We start from the raw sequence: 27175 nt of genomic DNA, 5'->3' as shown, positions 1-27175 counted from the left end.
ATATCTTGCCTTTAACATAGACAATGGTTTTCGAGAAAGGCACTTGTCTTTTCTTAGATCTATATATAAATCCAGTGATAATAAAGATTTATTGGTTCAAATACTCTTGATGTGATTTATACATCCCTATTTCATCTACAATGCCATCAATTAAATTATTGTCATTTTTATATTATCTGTGTTTTTATGTATTAACGTGAAACAGCTGTTTTATATGTACTAATGAATTCACGCATGTGTTACTAAGTAACTCTTCTAAATTATGGAGATTTGTGATTGGTTAGTTACCATATAAATACCTAACTCAGAGACAGTTTGGACTACCTTCTGATGAAACCGTTAGAATTGCTAAAAAAACGGAGAAACGCGTTAAGGACTTTGAACCATTTATACCGGCTATCTGCCTTTTAACAGCTGTTGGATAAACCTGCTGATTGACACATCCGTTAGACATAGCGTTCTGGGCAACACAGAGAACACGCCGTAAGTGGAGCTGTGAGCATCTGCCGAGCCACTAACTTCGGATATACAGTCCCATTCACCGCAGCTAGGCTGATGCTGTGAGCAAGCCAGGTGATCAATTCAGTGACGAGTGGAACTCCAAAATCATCCCCCAGCAGTCTCTTCGGATGTGCTTTTTCCATCATTATCACCAGACCAATCTTGTGAGTAAACCGGTGACTAATAATTAATCCAAGGAAAACGCTTTACCTCCGGAACACTGGACTCCCACTGTATCTTTCCCTCACTTGGATCGATGACAAATGGGAGTACAATCTAACCAGTGATGATAAAAGGAGTGGAATCTATATACTCCTAATTGGTACTTAGCTGGTGCATGGTATCATTTTTTGTCATTGACTTATGTTTTATTGGCCATTTCCATTGTGACCTATGTCGCTTTATGATTGATTAGTAAAACATACAATAACAATTTTAATAGTAACGAGATTTACCTTTTTATTTACTAGCGCTCTCTATTCTTTATATTGAATTGTATATATCAAAATTGCCCACGGCAGAAAAAAGGTTCCCCATCCCTGCTCTATAACAACAAAATGTAAAATTGTGCCTGGAGCCATCTGCTGTATCAAGCTGCCATTGCAATATAAATTATTCAGTAGTTGAAGAGATGTACTGAAATGAGCTAATCTCTAATAAGTGTCGGCATTGCCCTGTCAGGGCCTGACCCCATGTGACTATAATTTATTGCGACTCTTCATGTAGTGTACAACATCTGTTTTACATGTTAATCTGGTTTAGCTAGTGCTCTTGTATTAAACACCAGGTGTAACACTTTCCAGGTCTAGAAACGGACTTAAATTATGGTGTGATTTCAGTATAACTATCAGGACACACTTCAAGTTTTTTTTAAACTTTTTTCTGGCAAGCGAAGGCCACTTCATCCATCTGCCCTGCGTTTGACTCCACTGTGGTACCCATTAAAAGAAACAATAGCAAAATCCCCTTTGAAATTTTATTCACTCTGGCTGAAAAAAAGAGCTAGTGAAATTCTTTGTAACCATGCTGGAATGCCACAAATTATTTCCATATGTGCTCCCCAAAACTAGTCAATCACAGCTATGTATACTGACATGATACAATCCAAACAATCTGAGCCCAAATGCTTTGTCTTTCTTATAATATAGCTTTAAATGTCAGTATTGTTGAATTTGTAGAGGTGTTGAGACGGTCATGCAGGATTTTATGAAATAGGGATCTTATCTAATGATAAACCGTTGTCTTTATTTTTAATACTGTATATAATATAGTATTAAAAATAAATTCAAACTCCTCTCCAGGGTCATGATGAGACATTTAAAACAGGCACCATTTCATTGCAATAAACTGCTGTGATATAGGACATGAGCACATACATTATCTTTGTAAAAATTAATCTGGTCAGAAGTTTTATGTTTATTAAGGTAAATTAAAGTAAAGTGACAGAAATCCCACTAATATGAACGGACACACTAGGGGGTCTATGTACTAAAGCTTGATGAGAGATAAAATTGTGAGAGAAAGAAGTATTAACCAATCAGCTCCTGTCATTTTTCAAACACAGCTTGTAAAATGTAAGTTAAGGTGCGTACACACTGGGCGATAAAGTGGACGACTGAACGATAACGATATCGTTATCGTTCAGTCGTCCACTTTATCGTCCATTTTTCAGCCCAAAAAGATGAACGATAACGACGACGCGCGTTCCCGCGGGTCGTTCGTCATCATTGTTCATCTGGCTGACATGCAGGCCAACCTGACGATCTCGTCAGGTTGCTGCATGTCAGGGAATGGGGGAGAGAGCCCGGCGCAGAACGATATCGTTAATGATATCGTTCAGCGGCTGTGCTCGATGTGATAAACGACATTGAGCACAGCCTGCCCGGGGACACACTAGACGATATCGCTCAGGGAGCATATCGTCTAGTGTGTATGCACCTTTAGAAGCTGATTGGTTAGTGCTTTCTCACACAATTTTCTCTCTCTCCAGTCTTTGATACATCGGCCCCTAAATCACTGACAGAAATACACATTTCTGACAGAAAAATTTCAGCTGTTTTATTCACTCATACAGTTGTCCAGTTACAATTTTATTAATTAAATATAATTCAAAGTAAACTGCCTATTCTGAACTATTTTTCCCTTCTACACAATCTTCACGTATAACTATTTAGTTACAACCAGGGTAATTTCACAAGATAGTTACACAACTCTTGGGTGTGCAGTCTCGCTTTAATATACACACGCCTTCAGCCTTGTGCGTCACAATGCACACCAAGGCGTGCGTATATCAGAGCACGACTGATATATATATTTATATATATATTGTGGTGAGAGGGGTGGTTTCTCACCTGAATTGCCCACATTCTGGTGGGATCAGCTCCCTCCAAGGGAGAGGAAAAAAAGATTGGCACATTCTGCACCAACAATAGACGTTTGGAATTCCAGGTTTTCTTGGCTGCACAGCTCAAACTGGAAATTTAGAATTCCAGGTTTTCCAGGTCGCCCAGAGCCAGCAGGAAGTCAGCAGCACAGGAAGGGTTTAAAACTATCACACACCTGTTGCTCATGGCTCCTGATGCTGGACAATCTGGCCATGCGATAGACTGGGGGTGTTGGTTAGCATTAGGGTGCCAGGACTTGGAGGGACCACAGACACAAGGAGTGCAGATACATTACTTTTATGTTGTTTGCTTATTTTCTTTTATGTGCCTGTGTGTGTGTCCAGACCTAAACCTCACGTATGCCAAGGTGCAGTGTCTGCTACCATTAAAAGACACTGCTTTTATCGGTGTAAAAGAAAGGGGAATCAGTGTGACCAGAGGTGTCCACACTTAATAAAAATGTCCATATGACTAGAAAAGTATACAATATCAATTTATTAGTTTAAAAATTGATATATACTTTTCTAGTCTTATGGAAATTTTTATTAAGTGTGGACACCACTGGTCGCTCTTATTCCCCTCTTATACACCGATACTTTGAAAGCGACTAACCACCGCTTATTTTCTTAGGGGTAAGCTGATGCCCAATGTTAAAAGGAAGTGTCAGAATCCTATGCAACTATGGACTTTTTGGTGCTAAAAGACTGCTCACTATTGGCGCTGTGTACATCATTTGTATGTATGTATATTTACATTTAAAAACGCTGCTCTGAAACAGCATGCTGTGCAATTTATAAACATCATGACAGTAATATATAGAAATATATTATATTTCTATATATTACTGTCATGATGTTTATAAATTGCACAGCATGCTGTTTTAGAGCAGCATTTTTAATGTTCTTTTTGTATATCAGCACTTGCACTTTTTCACTTATGATGCACTGTTACTACTAGCTACATTGTTTATGTTTATCTCCCCCGACAGGCTTGACGCCGCTGGGGATCGCGGTTGCTTAGGTTACGGATGATGTCATCATTCTCTGACAGGCCGGAGCTTCCCTGATTCCCGGCGTCTTCCAGCTGCGGTGAGAGTTTAGCGCTTTTCTACACACCCTATTTAAGGTAAGACACTTGTTTATGTCACTTCTTATACACACGTCCTGAAGAAAAGGTCCTGAGTTGGCCTTGAAACGTCGACTACTCTTTGTGTCACCATGTTGTGGATTTAATACAACCTTATTTGTTTCAACATCGGAGTGCCGCCTATCTTTTTCCATTGGGACCTACACAGCTCAGTGGGGAATCTTGGTTTATTTCACTGCGAGGAAGGCACCCGCAATTTATATGTTTTACAGTGTGTCAAGTGCCGAGCCACCGGAGGATATACAATTGGGCCGTGGATAACGACCCTAAGTGTTAAGGCACTGACCTTAATTACATTTTTCTTCTTTCTTTTTTGGATAGCCATTTTTTTCTTTTTTTTGGTATCAATTTCATTGATCCACAACCAACTTGTCTGTATTGACATTTAATAAGGACGACTCAAGTGTTTTTTACAGTGTCATTTTTATTTTTTGTACAGCTGAATATAGACTATATTCCTTTAATTATGGAAACTAACCTGACAACACAGGAAGCTTTCACCTTTGCAGATCCGAAACAGCATTTAGGTGATACTTTAAGTTTTTCGGATGCGCAAGCTTCAGCCATACTGTTCAAAACAGATACAACGGACACCCATGAACAACATTCTATTGAAGACTTATACCACCAATTATTAAAACTTCGGAAAAAGGAGATTGATTATCTCTTACATGGGTCTTCATTGTCTGATTACTTTCGGTCTAAGTACATACCTCAAGGTTTCAGAGTTAGGAATATTCCTACGATAGGAAGAAACAACGCAGAGTTTTGTTAGAGGTGGATTTCCGTGCTTAACAAATGTAGCTTAGACCTGATGCTCCTCGTCATAGAGGAAGCAGGAAAAGTATTACAATACACGCGGGATAAAATAGAAACCATTAGAGGGAAAAATTAGAGGCACAATGTTCCACGTATCATCAGGAACTTAAAGCCTTCAAAAAGAAAAAATTAAACACTGTACTCTCTGATTATGAGGAATTTCGAGTGTACCGGTGGTTAAATGGTACGGAACCATCACTACATCGGCCTAGACCAACATTCAGGTCTTCTTGGAGAGATCGTAAACAGAAATCCAAACAGGACTATCCAACCTCTAACAGCGATAGTGACTTTAACATCTGTGATTCAGATGATGTGGCATCCACTTCCAAAATGGTCCCTTTAGGACGGGTCACTAGAGCCAAAGGCGAAGGAACAAACAAGAACCCACAAGACGGGGCGGACAAAACGAAAGGCAGTACAAAGCCTCCCACAAGCAGAAGGAAGAATTAATTTATAATCTTTCATCACACAGGTTAACACAGATGGAAATTAATGTCCTAAACAAGGGTTTGTCCTTCATTCCAACTAATGCCTACAATGATCTACAATGGAAAGTGGACATACATCATTTAAATCGATCACTGAGATTAAAAGAATTTTTTTAAAAACAAGACGACAATCCCTCCATTGCTCAGAATGCCTTTTTAGCACAGCGGAAAATTTCCACCTTCGATCCACCATCCAATAATGCTTCATTAAAAACATTCTCACGGCTGTTTGAAGAATCCATCAGTAAATATCATAAAGCACAGCCCGAGCAATATTTGAACTTGACTAAACAGGAACATCTGGCTTTAAAACAATTGACCAACAACAAACAAATCATTGTACGTCCAGCAGACAAGGGTGGGGGCATCGTGCTCCAGGATCTGGATAAATATATCTTAGAAATAGATACCCAGCTGGCAGACACAGCCACTTACACTAAATTGGCTGAGGACCCCACCATTAAGTACAATTCACAGTTGGACAATATTTTACAGCAAGCCCTCAACAAGGGTCAACTAACCAAGCGAGAACACATGGCGTTGTTACAACCGTTTCCAATCATACTAGTCATGTATACAGTGCCCAAAATACACAAGGAAACTGTTAATCCCCCGGGAAGACCTATCATTTCAGCCCGGGGGTCATTGTTTCAACCCATAGCACAATTTCTTGATTGCTTGATCCAACCATATATCTTGAAACAACCCACGGTGTTGAAAGACACTACACAATTTCTAATCAAATTACAGGCATTAAAATCTATACCTACAGATACGATCCTGTGTACTCTGGATGTGAAGAGCCTATACACGGTGATACCCCACCAGGCTGGTATAGCCGCCATGACGTCCTTTCTATATAAAAACAACTTTGTTGAGTTGGACATTCCGTTATATATTCAGTTATTGGAATTGACACTCACCCAGAATTACTTTATCCACAATGGTGAATATTACCTACAACTAACCGGTTGTGCGATGGCCAATGTGGCCCCATCGTACGCCAATGTATACATGCTGGAACAGGAAAATCTATTCTTTTTTACGGATGAGTCCATCACTGATAATATTATCATGTACTTGCGTTACATAGATGACCTGTTCCTACTGTGGAAAGGGTCTGAAATAGACCTTAGAAAGGTAATTGACAACATCAATCAATCAACGGGTCCTATCAAGTTTTCCAGCCACCTCAGCCACCATACCATCAATTATCTGGACGAAACAGTGACTATTGAAGGCCATTCCATCAAAACTTCTGTGTACAACAAGTCTACTGATCGTAACACCTTATTGCACCACAGTAGCTGCCATGCACCGGCTTTAAAAAAAGGGCTACCTAGATCACAACTAATGAGAGTTGCCCGCATTACCAGTGAACCAGCAGAGGTAAATGAAGCTCTTAACCAGGTGGTAAGGAAATTTGCTGATCGAGGTTATGGTCTTCGTGAATTGACTAAAAATAAACAAGAAATAGCAAAAATCCCTAGAGAAAAATTGTTGGCACAACAACAAAAGAATACCATCGTGAATAAAATTCCTTTTGTGACGGAATACTCTGCAGCCAGCAAGGTGGTACCTAGAGCAATTAAAGCTCTATGGCCGTTAGTCACGGGAGACCGGGATTTACCAGGTTTGCATAATAAGACCCTTATGCCCAGTTATAAAAGAGGCAAAAATTTGAAGGACCTCCTGGTAAAAACAGATATATCTGGTTTGCAAACAGCTAATCGTAGGAATATTCAAACTAAAAAACCTGGATGCTACAAGTGTCCATCTTGTGTAACCTGTGGGTTCATGGAAGCGGAACATTATTTTAAACACCCACATACAGGCCACAAATATAAAATACATCATGTACTTTCTTGCACAACTCAATTTGTGATCTACGTAATCATTTGTCCTTGCGGACTTTATTACGTTGGGCAGACCATAAGATCGTTCCGGGAACGTATGGCCTTACACAGGTCAGCTATAAGGGCAGCACTGTCAGGTAAAAACATTGAACAACCAGTAGCTCGACACTTTAAAGCAGCAAATCATACGCTTTCTAGTTTAAAGTATAAAATTATAGACCACATCCCACCGTTGCCACGAGGAGGAGACCGTCAAAGAAAATTATCGCAATGTGAATCCAAATGGATACATATATTGGACACGCTAACTCCGCGGGGTGTAAATGAGACTATTGCATAGAACGTCTTTCTGTAACATTATGGTCTTTATGTAACCTATTATGTGCATTTATCATCTGTTGTGATGGTCTTATTTGGCTAGAATATTGATTTATTTTTGTTTTGGGATTTTATCCTAACAGTTAGAGCTTGAGGATATAATATACATACAAATGACTATAGCGGGCACCTTTGATGGACTGTGCATGTGGTAATCATCGGCACCATCGGCCTCAGAGGTTAAATTGTTATGGGTTACTGGTTCCGTTTGCTTCTAGTATTTGCCAGCATTCGTAATACATACAGCACTTTTAGTTATTGATTATTACTCTAACATTTTTTGTCAGCAGTTCCATATAGGTATACATATATAGTCTATTAATTATATTTCTATATATTACTGTCATGATGTTTATAAATTGCACAGCATGCTGTTTTAGAGCAGCATTTTTAATGTTCTTTTTGTATATCAGCACTTGCACTTTTTCACTTATGATGCACTGTTACTACTAGCTACATTGTTTATGTTTATCTCCCCCGACAGGCTTGACGCCGCTGGGGATCGCGGTTGCTTAGGTTACGGATGATGTCATCATTCTCCGACGGGCTGGAGCTTCCCTGATTCCCGGCGTCTTCCAGCTGCGGTGAGAGTTTAGCGTGCATACACACGCGCTTTTCTACACACCCTATTTAAGGTAAGACACTTGTTTATGTCACTTCTTATACACACGTCCTGAAGAAAAGGTCCTGAGTTGGCCTTGAAACGTCGACTACTCTTTGTGTCACCATGTTGTGGATTTAAAACAACCTTATTTGTTTCAACATCGGAGTGCCGCCTATCTTTTTCCATTGGGATCTACACAGCTCAGTGGGGAATCTTGGTTTATTTTTATATATATATATATATATATATATATTGTGACACAGTCAGATTAGGGGTCCCTCTCCTGGGTAGAGGTCTCCTTCCTTACACACACACACAGCAGCAGGGAAGCAGCACACCAGTCTAGATGCGAGTACAAGCTGGTCGGCGCCAGTCTTTATTGTACAGTGTCAGAAATAACATAAAGAAAACATAAACATAAATCCTAGCCCTGTCGGGGCACTAACTTCACAGGTGGTTCCCTCACTACCAGAACCTGGCAGGGCCTAATGCCCTCACCAGCAACAAAGGCACAGCACAACACTCACAGTTAGGTTTTCAAGTGTCTCTGAGCAAACTCCCTGCCTGCTCTCCCAGGTGAGACACTCAGCCCTAAACACACTAGGCTTATATTGGCCACTCTCAGGTGGAAACCCTAACAAGCCTGTTACCAGGCTGCGAGAACCAAAACCTGGAGTGGCCGTGGGTGGAGCCCTCCCTCTCCTCTCACCCACAACCCCCAGGTCCCAAACCGGCTTTTCAAAAGAGACTCAAGCCTGCTACACTGCAGACTTTCTCCTGGGGGTTTAGAACACATAAGACAGGAATCTAGGACAAATGTACCTGCCACAGACCACTTTACCAGTGATCCTATCACATATCCCCCCCTTTGTTTCGACCTGTGGGGCGGAACAACTGAAGCCCCCAAACAATGAACGCGTGACAACGCGTCTGCATTGGCCAGCTGGCTTCCTGGCCCGTGTTCCACTGCAAATTTAAAAGTTTGTAACGCCAAGAACCATCTCGTAATTCTCGCATTACTGTCCTTATTTTTCGGACATCCACTTCAAAGGGGCATGGTCAGTGATCAATTTGAACTTTCTTCCAACCATGTAGTACCTGAGAGCCTCTAACGCCCACTTTATGGCCAACGCCTCCTTCTCCACTGTGGCATAGTTTCTCTCATGTACATTCAACTTTCTGCTAAGATAGAAAATAGGGTGTTCCTCACCCTCCTTGTTCTGGGACAGGACCGCTCCTATACCTACTTCTGATGCATCGGTTTGTACTATGAATTCCCTTTCAAAATTAGGAGTCATCAGGACTGGTTGGGAACACAACGCTACTTTCAACTCCTGAAAAGCTTTCTCTGCCTCAGGACTCCATTCTACCATGACTTTTTGTTTGCCTTTGGTCAGGTAGTATCTCCTTGGGTATACCCAGCCTGCTAAAGACATGAACTAGCTCTCTGGCAATGGTCTTGGTTGATGTATTGCGCAACGGGATCGCTTCCGGGTACCTGGTAGCGTAATCCATTATGACCAGAATATACTGGTGTCCCCTGGCAGACTTCATCAAGGGTCCAACCAAATCCATCGCTATTCTTTCAAACGGCACCTCTATAATAGGCAATGGAAAAAGTGGACCCTTAAAATGTGGCCTGGGAGCATGGTACTGACACTCAGGGCAGGATGCGCAATAGTCAGACACCTCTTTATGAAGCCCGGCCCAGAAAAACCTCTGCATTATTCGCTCAGTGGTTTTCTCTACCCCTAGATGGCCTGCCGTTATATGACCATGGGCCAGATCCAACACTGTTCTTCTGTAGGCTTTGGGAACTATTAGTTGTTCCACAATATCTTCTCCCTTCTTAGTCACCTGATATAACAAATCCTGACACATTGCCATGTGGGAATAGGACAAAGGACTATCAGGGTCTACGGGTTTATCATCAACTACTTTTACATTCTCCCTGGCTTTTACCATAGTAGGGTCATTCAACTGCTCCACGGCAAAGACCTCTCTTCTGACCTCTAAATCAGGCAGACGATCACCTGGCCCAACAACACTTCCCACCTCAATGGGAGGCACATCAGTTGGCGGGCCACCGTCACGCTCCGCATTCTCTAGTTCGCCAACCACAGTAGAAAAAGGGAATAACTCTGACTCAGAAGAAACTCCCTCCTCCACTACATCGACAACCTTCTCAAATGGATCGGGGTTGTTCACCTCTGGAACAAAACGGCTTTCCCACAACTTCCAGAAGTGAGCATAGTCTTTCCCCAATATTGCATCGTACACCAGACCATGCACCAAACCCACAGAAACTATAGCAGAGCCACATGGTGTCTCGATGTTCACCTCGGCCGTAACATAATATCGAGTATCCCCATGTATGCAGGTCACACCAACAGTTTTCCCCTTACGCCTCAAGGGGTTCACCAGCTCAGCTTTTATAAGTGTCACCAAGCTACCAGAGTCTAACAGTGCCTCTACTCGGTTGCCATCTACAGTGAGTACACACATGTGCTTATCAGTCTCAGCCTGCCGGTCAGCCGTACAGGCTGTCTGTGCAAAGAAAGACCCCCTGCGGTAGACATGAGCAGTATCACATTGCATAGGTTCAGTTGTAAGTGAACAATTAGCGGCAATATGGCCGAAGCCACCACATCGGAAACACAGAGTCATATTAATGTCTAGTCGTTTACGGGGCAAGAACCTTCCTGGCCTGGCAGGCCTGTCTCCAGGTTCTACACCCTCAGTCTTAGGTACATTCCACCGCCCAGCACCCTTCTCCCCTGGAACAGTCTTACCAGTGTCTGTGGGAGTTCGCCGGTGCGCCATCGGGCCTCGGTGGGGCATACTCATCAGCTCCTCAGCCGCCACGTACCTCTCCACCAGCTCGACCAACTGGTCCGCGGACTTAGGGTCTGCATGGCTCACCCACTTGCGCAGAGTCACAGGTAATGATCGCAGGTACCGGTCCATCACGACCCTTTCCACGATCTGTGGTCCCGTCAGCGTCTCGGACTGTAGCCATTTTGAGGACAGATGGACGAGGTCATGCATCTGTGAACGTGGAGGCTTGTCCCTATGGAACTCCCAGCGGTGGACCCGTTGGGCACGAACAAAGGTGGTGACTCCCAAGCGAGTAAGGATCTCCTGTTTTAGTTTTTTATAGTCCTTGGCATCAGCCAGACATAAGTTGAAATAGGCCTTTTGTGGCTCCCCAGACAAAAAAGGTGCCACCAGACTTGCCCACTGCTCCTGGGGCCAACTCTCCCTTTCGGCCGTTCTTTCAAACGCGGTGAGATAGGCCTCCACATCATCGCCCGAAGTCATCTTTTGGAGGAAGTGACTGGCTCGTACGGAGTGAGTGGGGGTGGGAGGACTAGTAGTAACCTCTCTGGGCCGGGCGACCAGGTGCTGTACCACCTCTCTTATGGCCTGGCTGTTTTCCGCTAAGGCCTGGCGGGTTTCCTCAATGGCGACCTGTTGAAGTCTGTTAGTCTCCTGCTGAACTGCTGTAGCTTGGAGCAAGGCCTTAATAATGTCCTCCATTTTGTCCTGGGGTGTAGGTTGGAAGCTGAACCTTGCCTCTCTGAGCTTTGGCTGACGCCTCCTCTATGGGACTCCAAGGACACAGCGTTATTTCCACACTCACAAATTGGGTGTCTGTCCCTTTAATTTTTAAACGGAAAGTTTTCCTCTTGCTGCAACTTCAGTGTGTGTGGTTACCCGCATTCTCCACCATATTGTGACACAGTCAGATTAGGGGTCCCTCTCCTGGGTAGAGGTCTCCTTCCTTACACACACACACACACACAGCAGCAGGGAAGCAGCACACCAGTCTGGATGCGAGTACAAGCTGGTCGGCGCCAGTCTTTATTGTACAGTGTCAGAAATAATATAAAGAAAACATAAACATAAATCCTAGCCCTGTCGGGCACTAACTTCACAGGTGGTTCCCTCACTACCAGAACCTGGCAGGGCCTAATGCCCTCACCAGCAACAAAGGCACAGCACAACACTCACAGTTAGGTTTTCAAGTGTCTCTGAGCAAACTCCCTGCCTGCTCTCCCAGGTGAGACACTCAGCCCTAAACACACTAGGCTTATATTGGCCACTCTCAGGTGGAAACCCTAACAAGCCTGTTACCAGGCTGCGAGAACCAAAACCTGGAGTGGCCGTGGGTGGAGCCCTCCCTCTCCTCTCACCCACAACCCCCAGGTCCCAAACCGGCTTTTCAAAAAGCCGAGACTCAAGCCTGCTACACTGCAGACTTTCTCCTGGGGGTTTAGAACACATAAGACAGAAATCTGGGACAAATGTACCTGCCACAGACCACTTTACCAGTGATCCTATCACAATATATATATATATATATATATATATACACACACACACACTGTATATATGTGTATGAGGGAGATGCAACATAAATTCAATTTGAGATATGTACCATCATTTCTTTATTTACTTTTTGAAGAAATTGTGATTAGAATTTTACAACAAAAAACAGGACAGGTAAAGAAATTACCAGATTGAACACACAAAGGGGCATATTTATCAAAGCTTGATGCGAGACAAAATTGTGAGGTATATATCACCAACCGATCAGCTTCTAACTTACATTTTGCAGGCTGTGTTTAAGAAATGATAGTTTGGAGCTGATTGTTTGGTGATATATATTTCACAATTTTATCTCACATCAAGCTTTGATACATATGCCCCAAAGTCAGAAAATTAACATTGAAGACCAGTGAATGAACAATGTAACTTAATTTAATAAAAAGGCAATAGTCAACTTAATTCGGTGGTATGTTAAATTGAAGCACAAGATACTACATGTAGATAAATATTAATTAAAGAAAGAGATAATTTGATGTTTACATGCTGTTAAGCAACTTTTTTCCCCTATATTTAAGTATTTCAGGAACACTGTATACTCCATATCCTCTTGAACCAGTTATACTTGGAGCAATTATTGTTTCCTTCATTTTGTTATTGTCGTACCATATCCGGTCCTCTTTCTCAGGCCATTTCCAAGAATCAGACCTGACATTGTCATGGTGCTTACTTCAACTTGGTTTTGGATTGAGGGGCCTATGTATCAAAGCTGGGAGAGAGATAAAGTACAAACTCCCCACCAATCAGTGTCCAATTTACATTTTGCAGGCTGTGTTTAAAAAATTATAGTTAGGAGTTGATTAGTTGCTAATTTATTTCTAACAATTTTATCTCTCTCCCAGATTTGATACATAGGCACCCAAGATGTTAATATATAACATTTTGACAAAGTCTTGGCCTCCATCTACATTCTCTTCATGCAATTGTTTTTGCGCCCGTCTAAACTAAACTAAAATATTCAATTGTTTAGTTTTTTTTGTGCATGTTGCGCTCAAATAGACCGGGTTTAGCCACGTAAAGCAGCTAAACCCATCTAAAGTCCTGCTTAGCGTGCCCAAACGAGGGACTTTTCGCTGATTTCTGCTTGTTCATTTACTGAAACAAACTGATGATGGTATCCAGTAAATGAACACCCCCCTCTTACCTTACCCAAGGCTATCCATGTAGTTTTTCACCTCAGAGTATCAAATTCTAGCCTTTTAAAATCCATTACCCATATCCACTGAGTTATAAACATTGTAATTTTATAACGTTTTTAGTACAAATTAGGCAGTACATTACCTTAGTATTTTGAGAGCAAAGCAGCTCAGACCCGTTCAAACCAGAAACAAAAATCCATTGCAAACTAGTCATGTGACTTCAGGATATAACTAGAATCCATCTAACAACCAGAAGGCTTCAAAGCATAAAATTAGACACTTGTTATGATTATCTGAGAAAATGAATGTTTATTTTAATACTTTAAACTTGAAAATGTCCATTCACTGGTAGTGTTTATTCACTGGCTGTTTCTATATATATATTTATATATATATATATATATATATATATATATATATACACACACACACACACACACACACACACACACACACACACACACACACACACACACACACACACACACACACACACACACACACACACACACACACATATATACACGTACACACAAGTGGCGTGCGTCTTTTTTGCATAGTACTATGCTGAACATGCATCTAAGTTGCAATGCGATGCAAACAGTATGCACCAGCGCACTGTGCTGATTTAAAGGTGAGTATCCACTTAGCGTTTGTGAAACGAGTGCACAATTACGACATTGAATTCGTACAGTCGTTTCACAGCCTGTGATGTGCCTACACTGAACGTTCAGTCGTTCAGTGTAGGCACATCAATCATCCCCGAACATGGGCAACCTGACGACGTTGTTGACCAGCATGTTCGGGAGATGATTGATGTCAAAAACGACCAGCGGGCGCGCGCATCGCTGGTTGTTTTTTACATTAGAACGATAATGACGTCGTTATCATTCAATCACCTGGTAAAATCGGGTAGTGGATACGCACCTTACGTCCCTGAATCTGTAAACGAATTACTACAATGTAGCGGCCGCAGCTTTTTTCATTTTAAGTTCCGTTGAGCATCATAGACAGACTAAGGTGCACACAAATATACAAGTGTCACATATCAAATTAATCAGCACAGTCTGCTGGTGCGTTCTAGTCGCATTACTACTTAGACGAAATTTTGGCATAAGACACCCAACGCTAGCAGAGTAGCACAGGACCTCATTCACGCCAGGCAAGTCGCGCTGCGTGGCATATTGAGGCTAGATGTATGTGGACATATATATATCTATATAATAAGCGAGAAAGTGTGTGTGTGCATGTGTGTCTGTCTTTGTTCTTTATATGCAGCCAGTATTGCACCTAGCTCAACCAAATTTGACATGGTGGTGTAGTTTGACCAGTATTAGGTTTTTGCCTAGGTTATTATAACATGTTAGCAGCTGCGATAGCATATCCGTCCACAGCTGAATCACCCCCTCTGTTCTGCAGTGATTTCTGAAACTCTATGTAGGCATCCTTGGTTATTGAAAAATAAAAATATGTATACAAGACTCCACGGACAGCACTGTACATACTGTACAAGTACATAAACCAGAAATGACCCGTTACGCGTGGTCACTCCATAGGATTAACTGGGGGAACACTGACTGGCTTAGAGTATGGGAACGGCTGCAATGGCAGCTTTCAATCTTTTCACATTAGGCACTGTACACAGTACATGTCCGGTGGGCTCTGTGCATTTATTATTTTACCAACACCATTGGATTGCTTACTTGGACTGAAGAGGAGGCCATCCAAGGGTTTGACGACATGCCAGGGCAGGCTTGCTGGGATTTGTACTCTACCTGTAACAATCAATATTATTTACTGTTTTATTACTATTAACCCCGCACCACCAACACCAGGGTTGCTAGGAATAGACCTGGGCATTCAGGGGTGGCTGTTCCTTGGGAAGGGGGACCCCATTTTATTTTTGGAATTCCAGCCCTGGACTGATCAGTTTTGGGCTGATGCAGTTATAGCAGGAGGTCCCCATGCTGTGTGCGCTCCCAACTTTCCACTAGTAAGAAGTGCTTCTTACTTTCTTTATACATTTGCCACACAAGAAGAAGCTTTTAGGGGGTCATCCACTAATAGTTAGACACATTATACCTTACTCCACTGCAAATAAATGAACAATAGTGTCCTATTCAGTTGTGTTACAGGGGAGGGGGGCTCCTCTTGCACACATTTGCAACATGGAATTGAAATGAAGCGGTAGTGAAAAAAATAGTGTACACCTCTTATTCCACTCTGGTCTTTTCTCCAGCTTCCACTGATGGCAATGCAAACAGAAAGATGTCTGTCACCATAAGCATGATCACTAGGTTTAGGGAAGGATTAGAGTTTAAAAAAGCAGTTATACACCGCACTACATTGTAGTTAATGAATGCAGACAATATGTTCAGATTATATTTTGCATTTTAAATCACCAGTGCCCCTAGGATGCCATATGCTGTAATGCTGGAGATAATGCAGGCCCTGCTGTAGTGTAGTGCTGATATGTGCCCAATTGTGCTGTGTGAGCCCAAGAGTGCAGATGTCAGCCTAAGGGGTTTATTTATGACCCATTGCATTTTGTCCCTATAAAATATATGTTCTTATCGCGGCAATAAGAATAATATGTTCTTATCATTTGTAATTAAACTGCTGTGACAGTGGCTCCAATAAGGGAGTCTATCAATATCCCTTTATTTCCAGGTTCTGAAACAGCATATTAACTAATCAAACCATTGCTCTTTCATCTGAATAAAATACAATCTAATGCCGACAGCCAGGATATATACAAGTCCCTGGGGCTGAAATTTAAGTCCATCCATATACGGTTAAATATACTGGCTGTTTCCCTTAAAATAGTCCATCCTCAATATGGAAACATTTGTGTAATACATCTATAAACTCCATGGTTTATTAACTTGATTGTTTAAGTAATATATTTATCCATTTGTAACTAATTTATTTAAATATTCTTAAAATTAGTCACATCTGCGTTGTAATTCATTCATTCAAAAATGAATGTCTATATTAGGTCACTAATACTGATATAAAGGCAACGAGTGCGGTGTTCCTCCCCTACCACTAAGAAAATTGACAGATCCTGTATTCACACACCTAGAGGAGCAGAGACTCAGCTGATTGAGGATGGTGGTAAATAGGTTATGCAGAGCCGTAACTAGACTTTTTGGTGCCTTGTGCCAGAGAGAGCATTGGGGCCCCCCCTCCCCATTAAATAAGGACAGACGATATTGCACCTGAAAAAGGGGAATGGCCTCATGGGGAAGGGCCAGGGAAGAGATAGGGGAGGCCAGAAGATGCTGGGTATAAAAGAAGAGGAAGCTACAAGTGGAAATTATAATAAACAGGAAACCTGACAGGCCCAAACAGCGCCCCCTGCCCTGCGGTGCCCTGTGCCAAGGCACTGGTCGCACTACCCTAGTTACAGCCCTGGGTTATGGATGGATACAACAAAATGAACAGGGTGGAACATATAGGCCATAATGAATAGTGATGTAAGGATACAAGTGGAGGGATCACGGAATATGTGGGATTCAGATAACAATATGATGATTTTAAGTTCAATGTAGAATTAAGGGCTGTATTCAATTAGTTTCGCAAATCCGCTAAAGTTTTGCCTGCCAGACTTTTCACCTAAATCACGTATTTTAGCCGCGTAAACTTATCATGCGCGTACCGGCGATTTGCCCTATTCAATTCCAAATGACCCGCAAACAGCAACATGCAATGTCATAACAAGCAAAAAGTGGTGTCAGAATCGGGGAAATCAGCCTGAACCCCCCAAAAAGATATAGAAACATTGGGGATCAATGTAGTAGTGGCCGATTAGCCCTAATACTACTGTTTGGGGTACTTAAGTTTGCACAATTGCCACTTATTCGCATCTTTGCACAAGTGGTGAAGAATAGCATAAAGCAGTATTTTTTGGAGAAAGTAAGTGTTCCTGGCAAATTTGGGGTACCTGAAAATGGGTGTAAGCATATTTTAATGTCTCTAAAGTACAGTTTTAATAATTGAAATATTCCACCCTCATAAAAGCACCTGCAATCCCAAAAACACTTGACCCCTTCTTAGTGCACCCCCAGAACCTTATTTCGCTAGTTTGCGAACTTGTACACCAACTTTGTGCTTTTTCACCCCAAAATTCAAAGTACTTTTTTGGGGTGTTCTTTATTTTTTTTTTTTATTAATTTTTTGACGCAGTTGTCCATTGGGGGGCTGTCCCAGGGTTCGGAGTGGTTTCCCCACCTTTGCACTCCAAAACAAAAATGTCCTGCTATTCAGAGGCAAATCTTTTTCGCCTATTACATTGCATTGACTTTCTGCGTACACGTAAAGCAGATGGAATTAAATACGGAGATAAGTTTTCGCCTGGCGAAAAGTCGCAATTGACGATACTTTTTCGCGGATCTCGGCTATTCGCTTCTAAATGAATACGTGCCTAAGATGGGGGAGAGATACCATATCTACCTGCTGTGTACACTACTTGAGCGGGGTTGCAGATGGATCTGGAGATTTTTTGCACTGTGTATACTCCATTGCCAAGGGTAAGCGTGTATGAGGGATTCAAAGTGGGTTAAAGTGGGCGGCAATAAGGAAACCATGTGTTCTATGATCATGTCAGGAACATGTAGGTCAAATTGCAGGCTATGCTGAGTTGACCGTACACATAGAGCTGCATGGTGTTGTATGAATCTCTTGTACAAGATATAGGGCTGGTGCAAGTGTGTAATGATAGTGATTGGCAGAGACCCCAGTAAGTAGCCTACCCCTTATATTTTGCACTCTGACTATGGCTAAAGTCAGTAATTTGATGCACATTGACTGTATCACACTAGCATCAGGACTGCAAGTCCATTCAATTAATATTCTGTCATTCTGTCCGCTATAATATACACCTCTCTTTACTGCCACCACCGATGGGAAATATAATGGGCCACAAGTTTTATTACACTCTTATTACAATTGCACAGGTTTAGCAACACTAACTACAATGCAGTTAACTTGGTCTCTTGCTTCTTGCAATAAATGACAGATACATCATATACTGTTATCACAACTGTGCATGCTCGACGACAGAAGCTACCACACAGTAAGCTGGTCTCCCCCTGCTTCTAGCAACCAATAATAAATATAGTGTTACATTAGCGATCTAATAGCTTCCTTAAAGCCTAGGTTCTGAAACATATATGACATTTATACTCTATTTACATAAGTAGTACAATGATTAGTTACAGAAAATAGGATTTTGGTACTTACAGATAAATTCCTTTCTCCGATTCCATAGGGGACACTGGAGTGGTTACACTGGGTATAGACGGGTGATGGGTGGAGCCTGGCACTTTAAATATTCATAAGAATAGAACTTGGCTCCTCCCCCTCTATACCCCACTGGCCTCAGTTAAAATTAACCAAGCCAGAGCGGAGACGGAGGAGAGAAAACGTAAGGAAGAAAGAAAAGGAAAAGGAGGAACCAACTGAGAAAACAGGTCCAAGGACCAAAACATAAAAGAATTACCACAACAGACACGCTGCAGACAACTAAGATGCAGCCACAACACACCAAAAAATTATGCAGCACAGAACAGCGCCGGGAGGGCGTCCAGTGTCCCCTATGGAATCATAGAAAGGGCTTTATCGGTAAGTACCAAAATCCTATTTTTTCCTTCATCCACTACGGGACACTGGAGTGGTGAAACTGGGAAAGTCCCAAACCTGGCCTACCGGGTGGGAAAGCGCTGAGAAAAAAAAACCTGCTCAGAATCCCGCAACCAACCAGGAGCAGTGGCCGCAAGAGACAAGGTAGAACATGAGTATGAACGGTGGATCAAGCTGTCAGGCTGAAAAAACAGAAGTCCATGTCCGACAACCTCCGAGGACCCCACCAAACACATAGTGTAAGCAAAGATGGAGCTGTGTGGAAGTCGCCTTAGGCATCAGAAAACCGATACTAACCAGACTGACTCCACAGGAAAGGCCTGATAGAAGCCGAACAGCCCTGACTGGAGACACCAGAGAGCACCAACAAGAAATTGTGGTAGTGTGGAAACAAATAGAGAACAAGGCTCGAGAAAACCCAACCACATCTGGAGAAGATGCATCATCAGCCGACAAAACATGGACCAAAAGCGATCGACTAATGTGAATAGCTGAGACCACCGATGGGAGAAGAAGCCGGCTACACGTGAAACTTATCCCACTCAAAGAAAAGAGATAGAGAGAGCAACCGGACAAAGCCCAAGCTCTGACCCATTCGAGTAGAAGCGAGAGTCAATGGCAAAATTGTCATCCAGGACCATACTTAAGTGTAGGAGCTCAGTATATCCAAATGGAGAAAATCACCATCAGATAAAGGGCCTATAGGGCAGTAGAGGCACCAAGGTGACTGGACTCCAAGAACTTCCCATAAAAGGCTTGTAGGTCTAGTAGCAGGGCAACTGATGCTGAAACATATGGACCGAGCAGCATGCTGCATCAACAGTGAGCAATGGCGAAGACCAGCATCCCATCTAGAGGTACAAAAAAGGTGGGCAACTGGAAGGAAGCAGTATAAAAGCCAGGGCGTACACACCATACGACAGAAGATTTCCAATGTGAAGGTAGTTTACCGCCAACATTAGCTTCCTGGTGTAAAACAGTCTTCGGGATACCATATTTAGGATTGCAGCTGTAACCGCCATGCCAGAGTTAGGACAAAGGAGGGCTAGGAACACCATTGAACCCAGCCGAAGAAGATTCGACCGACGTGTTAACGGCTCTGGGTCACCAGCAAGAAAAAAATTCACTGCAGAGCCGAGTGCCAAGGTCAGTGATACCAAACCAGAGTCAGTAGGAGGACTGTTGTGTAGTTGCGCTAGAAAAGGCCGAGGGTCCATGCCTCCGGACGTCAAAGAGAGGCTGTGCTGATCCTAGCTGGTGTATTACACTTCATCCACCACAAACCAGGTAGCAATAGGACATTCCCCCAAGGGCGGCACATAGAGCAACAAGGTAACTATATAGACACCTGATGCATAGCAAGTCAAACTACAGCAAGAAAAAGAAAAAAAATCTGTGTTCTCTGTTTGTTTTTATATATATATATTCCACCATACCAGAGGGGAACTAAGGAAGATGAAAAGAAAGGGAAGCACACAGTAAGTCATTAGAGAAAAAGTTGAGTGACCCATAGTGCAAATAACCCAATCTATAGCATCCCAGGAAGGAGAGCTAGTATAAAACACCAAACCCCATAGCTGACCTCCATCTCCTATTCAATCCTAATAGACGAAGAGGACAGACATCAACCAACAAACCGCAGCCACGCTGAAGTAACACCGCAAGCAGCTCACTTCGCGCTAAAAAGAGAGTACCATGGTTAGTCTTCGTCCATGAGAGCACATTTCCAAGGAAAACAACCAAATACAGATACGTGACAGAGAACACCTGTCCCTTAGGAAGGGAGCAAACCGCTTCTAGAAGAAGGACGTAACTATGCAAGCATACAAATATATAAACTGGAAACAGTGACTCCATCATGGCTGACACATCCTATCACCCATATGACCACTTGTAGTAAGCCACTGCTAAGGCAATATAGATTTTTATTCCCTACACGATAATCCCATAGGGAGAGAGAGAGAGCAGATACAGGAAACTGAAAATCCCGGGTTTGTCTGACCAGATCTAGCCGACCTAGGGGGATAGAGAAATAGTGGAATAAAGCAATATATATATACCATGAGATGTCTGTTGTTTTCTTTGCAGTGGGTCTGTGCTGTCGTGCAGTGAACTTGTTAAACTACTAAAAAGGGATCTGCGTCAAGAGTGTCTACAAAGGAATGCGTACAACAAACCCCCTTACCAGTGAGCAACCAGGAGCCATATGGTCACATTGTAGATCTTTACTGACCGGCATCCTCAGGTAGGTAGAGTGCCAAAATTTTCCGTAGTTGGCCTGAGACTCTACGCTCTACATCTTGGTCTTTAGACTGGAGCTGCTTCAGTAGAAGATGTGTGGAAACTAGTGGAATTGTTAGCGGAGACATGTATGGTCACACTAAGACACCACAATCCGACTCACAGCATCACAATAGTGCAAAACTAAAATCATCATGTACTCACATGGGAGAGAAACAGGTAAGGGAAGGGACCGACCAACAGCCCAGTAACCTTAGAGTGTTCCACTGAGGATGTACATAACATAAAATATATACACATCCATGTACACAACAAGACAGTCTACAGTGACCAACCTGTTTAAGAGAGAGAGATTCTTGTTACAGTACAACAGAAGGCTGCCTCTTAATTGCAAGAAAATATAGCGTAAACATGGTTATACTAACAGTTTGTACATTAAACTGGTTATTACCCCCCTTGGAAGGACATGAAATGTAACCTAGATAATAGTGACCCCAATCAAATGAGGGATAGTGACCGTAATCCTATCTTTTTTGTGCACCGGTCCTGGAAGTACAGTGATACCAGGATAACGTGTGGAGTGGACAAAGCAAGCTATTCTCCCATCTCTCAGTTCTGAAATTCATTTAAAGCATGGCCCCTGGATAAAGGGCGGCTTAGATATTAAACTGATAGGAACAGATACTACACCTGATCTTAGTCAAAAGGTAATACGAAGATTTGGAAGCCCGATATATAATAGTTTAAAACCTCAAGTAAGTATGGGAAAGCCTATCACTACAGTAGGGAGAGATAGTACTAAGTGGAGTATTTTAAAACAAGAAATCTTGCACCCTGTGAGTCTGAACTCACAGCCTCAGCTTAAACTAACAGGTACTGTCATAAGGAACTGAGCTGTATCGTGATTTTTCCAGGGAAATCCAAGCAAGCAAAGGGAGAACACACAAACACATTGCAAAGGTCGAAATGGGGACCTAACCCGCTAAACACTACAACATTTGTGCTGTCCTTAATCTATTTGTGACCTTGGAGCACATACAGTATACTATATTTTATTTATATATATATATATATATATATATATATATATATATATAGTATAACAATGAATATGGGGGCACTCAGATAAAAAATACTATTGTGATTCCAAGTGACACTCCTCATATGATCAATGAGTGGCTACTAATTACACAATAAAAACATGTGCTGGTGTATACATAGAGAAATCAAATATACAAAGTGAAGTGTAGCATGAGCGCCTAAACATGTCCAATAATTGTGATAAAATAACTTGTGCAGATAAAGAAAAAGTCAACACTACTTATCTGGTGATATAAACTTCGGTCACATGACCACCATTGGAATTATGGCATATGAAATAAAGGAAGATAAATGCAACATAGTGTGTACTGTTTTCATTAATCCATATGCATGGCTACAATCAGCCTTATTAGGAACACATCAGTCCCAGAATAAACCCACATCACAAATAATGAAGGGTATAATACATAAATTTAATGCCACAAATAACGAATAATGGCTAAAAAAACACACGTACAAGATATATAACAAAAAATAGCTTATCTGTCCATAAGAGGTATTCAGATACTGTATTCCCAACGCATTTCGTCTTTTATTTACCAGACTTCATCAAGGGGATACTAGTTGTGAGCAAAGAAGCTATATTTATACCTACACATCCAATTAAAGATGGATACTAACCATGATGCTTACTGATGATGTCACATCCTGAGACAAATGATCTACAAAGAATTAGTAGCTTTAATTTTCAATGCATCAGATAAAATTACTATAGGGATGAAGATCGCTGTCCATACTATCATTCCTGAAGTTATAAAAACTTATAGATTGTATAAATCTATAAAAACGAAACCGTCGCTATGGTGGAATGCATATCGCCGTCATATCCGGCTGACAGAACGTTCCTGGAACGCACCGCCATCATATGACGTCACTTCCATCAGTGCTTATAGCCTGAATGGCGGTGCAAAAAAGCAACAGATTACCGGAAGCAATATATATAGCTAGAGGCACTCATTTGGAATACACATACAATAATAATAGTGCCAAAATATAGTCAGTGCTAGTCCCGTGGATCAAAGCATTGTAGCGTTGAAGATTCGTTTTCTCCAGTGCGCGCAGCCATTTTGGAAGAGATCAAAACCTGGCCTTTATCATATGCGCCCTAGTGTTTGCAGCCATTTTCTGTGGGATCCGATGTTGCTTCACAAACTAATATATTGCAGCAGACAGGTGATCCCAAACTGGCGATAAAGGAACTACAATTATGCACCAAAATATAAATATATAAAATATGGATATAAAGGAATTGACAGATAAATATAGAAATATATAAAAAAGGACGCGATAATATAAAAATTTGATATATAAAGTGACGTGCAAAAAATTCACTTATAATACAAAATAATAAAATAAATTGTTAAAAAGGAAAAGAATTCAACATTAAAAAGGACCCAAGGGGAACGAAATCAAAGGAAGGGAGCTATTTAAAAGCTTTCATTAAAACCAAGCGGTGACATAGTTTGGAGCTCAAAAATACAAAACATCTCCCTCTTGGATTCGAATTATGTTTTTCCAGGAAATATTTGGATACTGCGTGTCACTACTCTATTTTTAATATTCCGAATATGTTCTTGTATACGCAGTTTGAGAATCCTCTTCGTGTTTCCTACGTATTTATATCCGCAAGTACATTCCAGTAAGTAGATCACAATCATAGAATTACAATTAATAAAGTCCTTAATAAAATATTCCTTCGAATTATTGAAATTAAAAAACTTTTTTCTGTTGGGATGGAGAAACAGGCAGATATTACAACTACCACACTTAAAGCATCAGTGCAGATTTCTCTGGATGTTTTATACTTCTAAGAAGACTAGGGCCTGATTCAGAGCCGGACGCTCTGAATAAAGGCGGCATATTTTTTTTTTGAGCTGGCCTTATGGCCGCTCGCTAACCCACAGCTTTAGCGAGCGGCCAGGTGATGGTCGCAATGGTCCAGACCATCGCGACCATCGGGGCTTGCAACGAGACTCTTGTGGTAGGGTCTCATCTGCCGCAAGCCCCAGTGAGCTTCCGGTTCTAATAGAGCCGGAAGCTCACCACTGACATCACTCTTGATGTCAGTGGGGCAGCCCCCAAACAGCAGGCGTTCCTTCAGGAATGCCTCTGTTTGGCAAGCCACCCCCCCGACCCGCCTACAAAATGGGGCGAGCTGTCAATATCAACAGCCACCCCGTCTTCTAGTGAGCCCAGGAGCGACGGAGCTGCCGTCGCTCGCTGGTGCTCGCGCATGCGCATGCCGGAGCCAGCTCCGGCGTGCGCAGTGGGGGACCATCGACCTGCTGTATGCTCGTAGCGGGTCTGAATCGGACCCTAGGTGCCAAGATATCTTTCAAATTTGCAGTTTTTGTAAAAACGATTTTCGGATAGGGGAGAAGAACTTCTTTTAAAACCGGATCCATTAGAAGGACATTCCAATGTTTATTGAAGGATTTTTTAATTAAGCCTTCTTATTTACTGTAAGTGGTAATAAAAGGAGTGAATTTTTCAATGATTTTCTCAGGTTTCTTTAAAAGTAGATTCTCACAGTCTTGTTGTATACTGCAATTGCATTTGATGCGGTAAAACTGTGAACAAGGAATGTTGGTTTTCCAGTTTCTTGCATGACAACTTTTGAAGTATAGGTAGCTATTAGAATCTACCTTGTTTATATAATTGCAAGTGACAATCTGTTCCTCGTTTCCTGTGAGTGTAAGATCCAGGAAGTCAATATTCACCCTGTTTATCTGGTGTGTAAAGGCAAGATTATAGTCATAGGGCCTGATTCAGACCCACTCGCGAGCGGCTGTCCGCTCTGATAGAGCCAAAATCACTCCGGAGCTTGCGGTTGAAAACCTCAACCGCAGGCTCCGGCTCGCAAATTCGATGGTCGCGATGGTCTCGACCATCACGACCATCACAATGCACGCTCGTATAGCCTGTGGGTGGTGACCCACAGCTATACGAGCGTCCAGGAGGACGCTCCATGAAAATGGAGCCCGGCCCTCATTCAGAGCGTGCGCTCTGCTCAGCGTACGGCTCTGAATGAGGGCCATTGTCCGATATTTGTTTAAAAAAGCCTTCGAAAATTTTTTAATCTCCTTCCCAAATTAGCAAAATGTCATCTATATAGTGCTTGTAATAAATAAGATGACTAACTAATGAATTATTAGTATAAATGAAATCTTCCTCCCAAATACCCATCACAAGATTAGCAAAAGTATGTGCAAATATCGTTCCCATGGCTGTCCCACATAGATGTATAAAGAAAGTATCTTGAAATTTGAAAAAATTGTGGCAAAGGATAAATCTAATAAACTGTAGACTCAACTGGTCAAAAAGTATATCCAGCTTCCTCAGGAACTTATGCTCCTGAGGAAGCTGGATGTACTTTTTGACCAGTGAAACGCATTGAGCCTACAGACCTTGCTATACTCCTTCCTATTGCTGGCAACATTCATTTATTGGACTTTCCAATCCCTTTTTACTTTGGCGCTGTCATTCATCTCCAGTGGAGCACTGCAGCCCTGAAAAATGACTGCAAATGGCCGCTACAAACCGCCAATTCCGTGACCTATACCGGTAATTCATCGCCTATGGGATACACTAAGTCTTGCAATTATATTTACCCAGCATGTGACTATGTTATTTCTGGAGTATCTATTAAGGTATCAACTGTCCATTGGTATTTGTGGCAATAGTTTCTATATATAAACTAGCGCTGGTATTTTCCTTTTTCTTTGCCTTAACATCGCAATATACCTGTAGCGCTGCTGTTGCATACATTGCTATTCATAAGCCATGCTAATGCTGCTGCCATTGCCACAGCTAGTGATAGGACATCTGACTCCCCACAACATGGGAGAGGGGAACAGAGCCACAACAGCAGACATGAGCCTGCATATGCACGGCACTATATGGGTGCGCACTGGAGGACCACAATGGCATCAAAGGAGCACCGCAGGAGCAAGAGAGGCAGAGTCCATCTCCAGTGGGAGCTTGCAGTATGGCCGGCCGACCAGGGAGATTCCCTCAGCAGCGGAAAAGCTCTGGTGCGACCATCTCTGCAGGAGTCCAAGCACCGCCGCTAAACTCCGCCCCCAACCCGGGAGCTCTAAAAATCAATTTATGTGCAGGGAAGTGCTTGTAAAATATAGCAATGTGAGTCTCCACACCACTGCCCCACGAACACAGCAGCACATATTTATAGCCTACTATGGTGCCACTCTAATACAGCCCATAAATGATAAAGCAATGGACACAAGTTGCAGAACTACATGAACAAAGATGCCTTTGATTCTAATATAACTGCTAATTAAAGAAGATTTGTGCAAAAAAAAATAATATATATATAATTATATATATATATATATACATACTGTAAGAGTAGTTCACTCAGCTCTATTATGGAAACTTACATCATAAAACGTGTAGGCTCACAGGTAAATTTTCATACATTATCAACAGATTGGTCACAATTCATGTTACCAATTATGAAAGC

The 27175-nt window shown here is 42.1% G+C and overlaps 1 protein-coding gene and 1 non-coding gene across 3 annotated transcripts in view; both read right to left on the bottom strand.

Annotated features, from left to right (window-relative positions):
* RARB (retinoic acid receptor beta) overlaps positions 1–27175 on the bottom strand; it is a 941440-nt gene that overhangs the window by 690388 nt on the left and 223877 nt on the right. The gene's annotated exons all lie outside the window — the stretch shown is intronic.
* On the bottom strand, positions 22122–22313 carry LOC148535295 (U2 spliceosomal RNA). The gene has a single exon (XR_015875812.1). It is a non-coding gene; the product is annotated as a U2 spliceosomal RNA (small nuclear RNA).

Source organism: Taudactylus pleione, unplaced genomic scaffold (assembly GCF_031769625.1).
Source record: "Taudactylus pleione unplaced genomic scaffold, aTauple2 ptg000053l, whole genome shotgun sequence".
NCBI lineage: Eukaryota > Metazoa > Chordata > Amphibia > Anura > Myobatrachidae > Taudactylus > Taudactylus pleione.
The sequence above is the reverse complement of the archived record's forward strand: the minus strand, read 5'-3'. Positions and strand labels throughout refer to the sequence as shown.